The 9,049-nt window shown below is 32.5% G+C and overlaps 1 long non-coding RNA gene across 4 annotated transcripts; it reads right to left on the bottom strand.

The window, feature by feature from the left end:
- Window positions 1-210: 210 nt before the first annotated feature.
- LOC134855417 (uncharacterized) lies at window positions 211-8,834 on the bottom strand. 4 transcript variants are annotated; one of them, XR_010164485.1, is made up of 4 exons: window positions 8,820-8,834; window positions 8,012-8,215; window positions 3,637-3,680; window positions 211-633 (listed from the first exon to the last, which is right to left on the bottom strand). It is a non-coding gene; the product is annotated as an uncharacterized LOC134855417 (long non-coding RNA). The 4 variants fall into 4 exon arrangements; XR_010164486.1 differs by lacking the exon at window positions 8,820-8,834 and adding an exon at window positions 8,730-8,744; XR_010164484.1 differs by lacking the exon at window positions 8,820-8,834 and adding an exon at window positions 8,594-8,608.
- Window positions 8,835-9,049: the final 215 nt, after the last annotated feature.

Raw genomic sequence — 9,049 nt, 5'->3', positions numbered from 1 at the left:
GAAACCGTTTTCTGGTTATTGTCTTTTATTAACGTCCAGTTTTTTTAGTTTTTATGACCCGCTCGTTAGGTCTAAACTGTCAGAACTGACAAAAATCAGGAAAACGAATCTTAATGAATCTGAAAGCCTAAAACCAGAGGAAAAAAAACATTTTTTTTTGCACCGGAGCTTTGCACATGCAATTAATAAGCGTTCACGTAGAGACATCAATACGGTTCAATAGAATACTTTCAATTTGTTTCGGGGCATATTTGCATTTTTCCACTAATCAAAGTTCCTGCAATTCATCAGATCAATTCACGTTCTAAACAATTTTTGCCATAAATAAATAAAAAAGGAATTTAGACATAAATTTCAATCTGAATTTCAGAATGAAAACAAAACTGAAATCATATTTTGCCTTCGAGTTTGTTTCCAAGTCAAATCCTGGGGTTTGCCGAGTTCTTTTTTTGAATCTGTTGATGTTTTCAATGTTGTTGTTGTTGTTGTTTATTTTCGGTATTCCATCCACTTTTTGGTCATCTGTCCGCATACGCGTGGGCACGTCTTGCAAACGTCCTCAAGGATCTCATCGAGTGCTTGTTCTAGAATGTTCTCGTACATTTCCTTGGTGGGGGCAGACTTCTTGTATTCCTGTAAACAAAAAGTATTTCAATTTTTCTTTTTTTTGTCCGAAATTGCAAATAGCCCCATTAAAAAAGGCTTTTATCTGTTTGGAAATCGCAGTCTAAACCAAGCGTAGTTTAGTTTGAACCACGTTTTTATTTCAGCAGCTGTGTTTATTTGCAAAAAGGGCGAAGTAAATAAGTACCCAAACTGATAAAAATCGAAACCAGGGTTGAAATTAGTAATAACTCACGGTGCTTCAAAGGAAAATCAGTATTTGCCTTGGTCGTCTCAGGCTGTGATCAGGGTAAAACTACTTATGATTAAATTTGAAAAATCGTTTGAATCAGAGCTAAATATTCAAAAAAAAACGCTGATCAGAGATATCAACGTTTTCTCAGACCTTCAGCTCTCATTGGGATAGAATCAGAGCTTAATCTTTGGAATGTGCGCTGAAAATTTTCCTGTATCAGAAAACAAAAAAAAAAACAATGAATTCCAACCTTCCGAAAAAGAGTTTAAATTTCCAAAAAGACTTGGTTTCTACACTTGCCTGGAGCGAATGAAATCTGGCAGAATTCGGTCTTTATAACGTTTCTGGAAAATTCCGATTTTTTTTTAAGTTTTTGTCGAGAAAGTTCTACATAGTTTTTCACCTCTTAAAAATCCAATTTACACTTATCCTACTTCACAACGATTAGATATCGTTGAATCATGAATAATTATTAAAAGACCTGTTGAGTCAAAACTTTCAGGGAGGAGCAATTTTTATTTGCATTTTGTTGTGGATGCATCTTTTTCAAGTGCAGAAGCATAACAAAAATTGCATTCATAAGTTGCCAACGACAATTTACTATAAGAAATGTGCTTCATTGTTGTCGAAAACTACGGAATTTTTGTGCGTGGTCTGCTTGTTTTCTCTTCGGACAAATTTTGACTTTAAAATAAGTTTTGGCAAAAATGGTTCTGATCAGCAAAACAAAACCTAATTTTGAACTGAAATTTATAATTAACTGCAATCATTTCAGTCACGTTAAGGGTGTATGATATTGGCTTAGTTTTCTTTGTACCAGTAGCGCTAGTGGCAAAATTCTCTGGCTCAAAAATCACTTAAGATTGAAATGAAAAAATCACAACTGTTTCACCAAAATTTGCAACACACTAGCCAAACTGCATAAACTGATAATAGGAAATAAGTCGATTGATAACAGAAACAAAATTATTTTTGAATGTTATCGTGAGCTTTTTTAGTTTTCAAATCTTACAGTTTTAGTTAAATTTGGTTCGTATTTTTGTATAGATTATAGTTGTGATAGTAATTGTGATTGCTCAGAAAACAAAACGGTGGTTCCTGCGAATCGCAGAGGAGCTATCAGTAGGCCTTAACAGTCCTGTCGAGGATAGTCCATTTGTATTATCTCCCCGCATTCCAGACTGTGTTATCTTGATGAGCGAAGCTCTTTATTTGCGACTCAAGGCCGTTTCTATGCGTCTAGAACTTTTACGAATTACCGCTATCGCTGCCGAAAGTGGTCAGGTTGTGGTTAACCTGAAGCTAGAGATCAAGTAAGAGCTAAAAGCTAATCTTCACACAAACTTTCATTGCCATGGCATGGGGTCGAATTCACGATCTGACGATTTTGAATTTTGCGCCTTACAACTATGCTATATGGATTTTTGTTTAGTAAAATGCTGTCTACTTAATCGATTATCATGACAGATTTAGACAACGTAATGAATTTTAATCCATTTTAATCGATTATTTAAAAAAAATAAAATTCCATTAAAATCCATTATAATAGATTATAATCCATTTTTTTAATAAGATTTTTTTGTACATGAATTGCATGAGCATTGAGTAAATTTGGTAATTAAGGACTCTACTTTTTGCAATTTTCTGCAAAACTCGAACACCAATATGTAGTAATCCCCCCTCCCTAGGCCTCCCCTACGTCCCCCCACGTCCCTTCCTTGTTCCCCTCATCTCTCCGTCCTTCCTCGCATTTCCATCCAAACCATTCCCCTCTCCCCTCCCCACACGTTTACCACACCCCACCGGGACAGGCAATTATGTAGTACAGGTAAACGTGGTGGGTGGTGTGGTATCTACCCCACAACACCCCCCCCCCCCCACCCAACATCACTCCAGCCCCACTACACATTTATCTAAACAGGTGGGGATCTTTAGGGTTTAGTGGGGGTGTGGTAAACACTTGAGAGGGGGGTGGTGTGGGTTTAATCGCGGGTTTGGCGACTAAAACTCAATTAAAATAATAACAAAAACACGTGAGTTTTTATATGTTTTCATAAACGCGATTGAAATTAGGAAAAAATTAAAAGTTACGAGAGAACAAAGTAACTAATGAAAGTTTAACCTTATAATGAAAAAATTAAAACAGCACACCGAACCATTTTAATAAATAGATTATAATCCATTATAGTCGATAAAAGTTGATTGTTTTTCTATTGATAAAATTTTTGTGATCGATTATATTGGGATTTTATTGCGTGAAAAATGGTATCAGTTTAATCTATTTTTAATCGATTATAATAGATTATTTTTGTTATTTTATAGAGACTAACAATGAAATTCCAATATAATCGATTAAAATATCCATGAAACTTCAGTGCACGTCAGCGCATGGAAGTGCATGGAAGCGAGCACTGCATGAAAGGTACGATTGCTATGGAGAAAATTGTTGAAAATGTTGAAAGTGTTGCAAAATTAATTTTGAAATTTGTGGCTTTTTGACCAAATTAGGTTGCAATTACCGTGTCTTTCGAAACTCGCATCAGTAAGGAGACGACTTTTTATTTTAGGCGCTTAAGAACCCGTTTTGATTTACTTCCTGGAGAAGTTTTTTCAAGCCCCTCCCCCTATCTAGTGTTTTATTCGAATCTAGTCAAGTTACTCTGGGTTTTTTAGTTTTCATCACGGACACTAATCGACCACGAAGAAAGCATTGAGTCTTCAGTGTTTCAACCTTGGTATTAAAAATTATTAAATAAGTCTTCTCGATATTCACTTACCATCCATTTTTTAACCTCTGCATTTGAGAAACAAAGAAGCACACCTGAAACAAACAATTTCAAAAGTTGACTAACTTGACAAACAAATCAAAGGAAGTACATGGATGTTAAATATCAAATTTGATTTTTTTTGAATCTTCGCTCAATTGTTTTTTTTTCCAATTAACAAATGACGCTCAAAAAAAATTTTAAATGGCAAGTTTTTTTTCAGCTTAAGATCATAGACATTAAAAATTACTTCAATCATTTTGACAAAAAACTGTTATTTTTGTATTTCAAATATAAACAGTTTCATTGCTCTTGTTTTTAAAGTTTAGTGGGAATAAAAAAAATCTTTTGCAGTTCGTCGGCATCAAAAATTTCATCAAATTTGACAAGAAACTTAATTTTTTTTTTTCACGGCTGAGTTATGCACAATTTTCTTGCGATGTTTTTTTTAGTCAACTTGAGTTAAAATAGGTTAAAATTTGAGCAAAGCGATCTTGTGATATTGGAAATGCCATGTGATTATAGTTACGGGACTCTCTTTGTTGCCTTTTGCTGAGCTTTGCGCTTACGGTAAAAGGAAGTTGAAATAGTAATCAATATTTTTATTGTAGTTTTGAGCGCAGACAATAACTCATTTTGGTTATCCTGATTGCTTTGTAGAACGAATGAATGTCATTTTCAGCCCCTCTGCTCTTATCGGGGATTTAAACATTTTTTTGAAGATGGAATTTCAGTAGCGACTAGATCAAATCCTTTTCCCTGAAATTGTTTGTGACAAATAAAAAACTGATTTTCTTTTCAAAGCTAAGAGTGATACTGAAAAAAAAAACGAAATAAGCCAGAGCGCAAAATTAAAGAAGAGGTTTCGTACGATAACTAGTGAAACAACTAGTGAAACTATCATGTTGTTTGTACAAGTTGATATTTTGATTCAGAAAGCAACTAGTGAAACTATCATGTTGTTTGTACAAGTTGATATTTTGATTCAGAATAAAACTTCCCATGCAGGACGTTTCGACCCCCTCACCAACCAAAGGGTCCCTCCTTTTTTTGTTACGGCGCAGAAACGGCGCAGAAAATTTTGTCAAAATAGGAAAATCATAGTGTGCTGGGAGTGGTCGAGAAATCAATTTGCTTGACATAAGAAAGTCGACAAAAAATTTTGATTTTTTTTGAAAGTCCCCCCCCCCCCTCAAATAAATTATAGCTCCTACTCTGCATGAACCACAAAGTTTCATAATTTTTATTTCGTTTTTCAGGACTATTCGACTTAGTATTTGTTTCCAAAAACAATCAACCTCGACATTAAATACCCATTTGAAATTTTGTAATCTAATCGCGAAACTGTTATGAGATTGCATCAGGAAGTATAAACTAATTCGAGAGCAGAAAACTTGTGCTGTGTTTGCCGACATAGATCAAGCGTGATGTTTGGATATTTTCACAGACTGCAAAAAAAAGAAAATTTGAATTTTTTTTTAAATATCATTATTCATGAGCAACTGAACAAAGTTAGAGTTAAATATAAGTAATAAATATAAGTAACTAGAAGTTTGTTCATCATTAAAATTTAGTCACAGTTTTCACGCAGTGTGAGAACTGTATGAATAGCAATTTTGCTAGACAAATACTCTGGAATTGTATGAGTTGCATTTTTGATGTATGGAGTCAAAACAGCAAAAATAGCATATATATTTAAATCAGGTTTCTTGTTTTCAGTGTTCTTGTTTTGACACCCAAAACAAAAAAAATATTAGTTGGACATAAGATAGATTATCTGCTAAGTAAGTAACGACTTTCCAAAACTCTAGATTTATTTTTGCTTCTTACGTATTTTTAAGGTAATTTTTGACTCTTCAAAAGAGGGTTTCACCTAAAATTTTCACGAATTATAGAGAAGTTTAAAGTTTGAATACTCATTCAGTTCGGAATAATTAAGGCACGCTGTTAACTCAATATTCAAATGAGGCGCTAAAATTGTAATTGAAATGAAAAAAAACAATCAATTTAAACCTCTTGTCTTAAGTTGCAACCCTTCTTATGTTCTCATGCCAAATTTGTGTAAGGTTGAAATTGGGAGAATTCAATAATCTAAAAAATGAACATGAAGTTTTTAGCTTTGCTTTTGGCCTACATTATGAGGTTAAACAGTGTTGTTTGTGAATTGTGAACGAAATCCGCAGATAGGCCGCTCCGTTTAATCTTGCTTTGATCTTGTGATTTCGGGGTTTTTGTCTATTAGTTTTTAACATGTTTCAAGACTTGTCTCATGATTTCACTGACCCACACACACTAAAATTTGCACATATCCAATGAAATGTGTGGCCTTGTAATTTTGAAATAAATTACAATTTTGAACCTTAAATTTTCTCGGACAAAACTAATGAAAAAAAAATCTTTCATATTCAAAGAATATACGAGGGTTTCCTTTTGATATGCAAGTCTAGTAAAGATTGAGCAATTTAAAAAATTGGATATGCCTTTTGTGGTGTTTGAATTATCTGAAGCAGGCTTTGTTGCAAAACTTTATTCTAGCATAGGAATTTCGTTCGCAATTGCAGAAACTTAAGTGAACTAAGTTTTTATTCAAATATTTAGGAGCAAAACTCATGTTCAAAAAATAAAAGTTTTTATAGTTTAGAATATATTTCATTGCGATTTAGTCGCAGATAGTTTAAACCCAGCATTTTTCCTAGCAGGCTTTCTATATATTTTTTACTTGTTTCAAGTAATCTGCGACTAAATCGCAATTAAATATTTACTGGCCTATAAAAACTTCTGTTTTTTTTTTAATTTGACTTTTTCAAGTAGTGTCGCAGTTACTAATAAAATGTTTGAGCTGGTTTCATCAAAAGCTTTTTTAAAAAAATCATTAAAGAAATATTTCGAAACATTACAATTTTTTAATTATCCAGACTGATAAATTGTTTAGTCTTTACTTTCTATCAATTTTCTCACAAAAGTTCGATTGAAGATAGTAAGTGTATGACAGATGGAAGTCAGTTCTCATTTTGTTAGTAATGAAACTTAAGGGAAACAGATTTTAGATTTTACTGTTGTCAATTACTGCTTCTAAGTTTTGTTTTAGTTATGTTTGGATGCATGAAAATAAGACCACACTAACAAATCCCATCACATAGAGAAAACTATGCTAAAAAGCCCTCTGTACTAAACTGTTCCATATGAAAAAACTATGCCAGTTGAAAAAAAGCGAAAACATGAAATAAAATATTACAATGAAAAGATTTTTAAGCACAAGTATAGATATATAAAACAGCAACTGGCTGGCAATTGTTGCACAAAACGAAATTAAGTTGATTGAACTGATAATATACGTTTTTTGAAAACTGTTACTGTTATGTTTTCATTTTATTGCTAATTTTGCATTAAGCCATTACAATTAGAAAACGTTTGAAAACTTTATACTTTTTTTGTTGTATGTTAAAATTCGTAATTGGAAACCAAATGTTTTTTTTTTAGAAATCAAGATTTTTTTGATAGAAAAATTGTATGATTGAAATTCTTGAAGCTTTGTGAAATTGTCTGTTTTTATCAGACATAGCCCCGATCTTTTCTACTTACCCTTAAGCTCTAAGGACCAGTTCATCTTTTCAGATTATTGAAAAAATATATGTTTCATATAAAATGAAACAAAATTTTTTTGTTCAGACAACTTCCCGCTATGTCAACTACAATGTATGCAAATCAAATCTAGCAACTTTTTATAAGTTTCAAATTGTTAGCATCAAAATAAATTGAAAGGTCTTCCGAAGGGTTGAACCTCCGCTTACGCTTTAAAAGGACGAAGTTAAATGCGTGTTAATTTCCCAACCTAGATTAATTGACAATTTTCAAAACATAATAACCTTCCAAAATTTTAACATGTCATTTTTTTAAACAGAGCTCAGGACAAATTTAGCTATGAAACATTGTAAAAGTACCGTTCAAGGTTGGCTGGTTAAAAATTCACAAAGTTGGCTGCATGAAAAAAAACATACCTAGCACAATTATTCCTTGAAGTTACTTTACAAGTCAGAGCAGTAATCACATGAATAGTAACGAACTTCAAATATGATGTTAAAACTGAATTCAAAAAAAAATTTGAATCTTTTTCTGCTTGATCACTTTTAAAAAAAGTGAAAATTTTTCCAAAATAATTTGAAAATTAAGAAATGGTACATCATTTGAAGATACGTTTTTTTTTCATAAATTTACCTAATCAAGCATGTATTAGCTTGCTGTCTAACTCATAAGCTTTGCACAATTTTCTTTCAGTTTGGTTTGCAGAAAATTTTGGTAAGCTGTGTAAATATGATTTCATAATGATTTTAGTCATGAAATATCTTAAGCAATGAGCTAAAAAATGTTGAACAAAAATTTCACTCACCAAAAACGACCACGGCCAGAATCATAGCTGTCTTTTGCGAAACCATTCTGTTTGTTTTTGTTCGTTTGTTTATTCCTCTGAGATATGTATTGATGTCAGAATAATTTTGTGTTTCGGAGACTGAAAACACGGTTGTTGATTTGGGTTTTCTTTTTAGCTAACTGACTACGCGAAAATAAAACGGACAATTTTGAAGAAGCTCGACTGTAATTGGTATAAATTTTACCCACTTGTTATTTTAGACGGTGATCACGTTAAATGGGTAGTCTTTTGAACTACCGCCTCAACGTAGTTTAATCCTCTTAATAGCCCATGATTTTTCCTCAAATCTATAATGGCAATTTGGATTCAAAAAAGACCAATTTCTGTTGGGAGGTAGGGATTGGCGTATTAATCGAAATCGAATCCCCTACCCTCATAAAATACAATTTCCAACTACTAGGTTAATCCATTTTGATCTAATTTGAAGGGTTTTATCCTGGCCCAAATTTGTTAATTTTACACCTTTCTAATCTGATATCAATATCCATTTTTTCTCAATTTTTTTATTTTTGCTGCTGGGTAAATTTTGGCTTTTAAAACCAATTTTGTGCTAAAATTTCCGCTTGAAAGGAAATAGAGACAGTTTATGCTTCAAAAAAGAAAATTCTAATTGCGTTTTTGACAATTTGCCCAAAATGATATGAAACAGTGGATCGGAAATAAATGTAAAATTGACCGAAGCGGAAGATGATTTTAATTCGTATTAGACCAGTTTCAGACAAATTTGACAACTCTAAGCCCAATTGGTCTGTAAAAAGGAAATCACCTTAAAATTTTGCGGACATAAAAGTATGAGTTTTTGTAAATTTAAGCTCTTGTCAAATCTTTTTTCTCTGCAAGTGATGATTATCTTGAACCAAAAAGGAAATAATAAGAATTGAAAAACTGCCTGCCAAAAAGAGTGATTTCACTAAGCTGACAGTTTAAAGATATCCAAAGATTGGAAAAACTTTTTAATGACAGAAATCTGTTGGATATCGACTTTATCAAAGAACT

This window comes from Symsagittifera roscoffensis, chromosome 10, assembly GCF_963678635.1.
Source record: "Symsagittifera roscoffensis chromosome 10, txSymRosc1.1, whole genome shotgun sequence".
NCBI classification, from domain to species: Eukaryota; Metazoa; Xenacoelomorpha; order Acoela; family Convolutidae; genus Symsagittifera; species Symsagittifera roscoffensis.
Note: the sequence above shows the minus strand (reverse complement) of the source record. Positions and strands in the feature narration are given on the sequence as shown.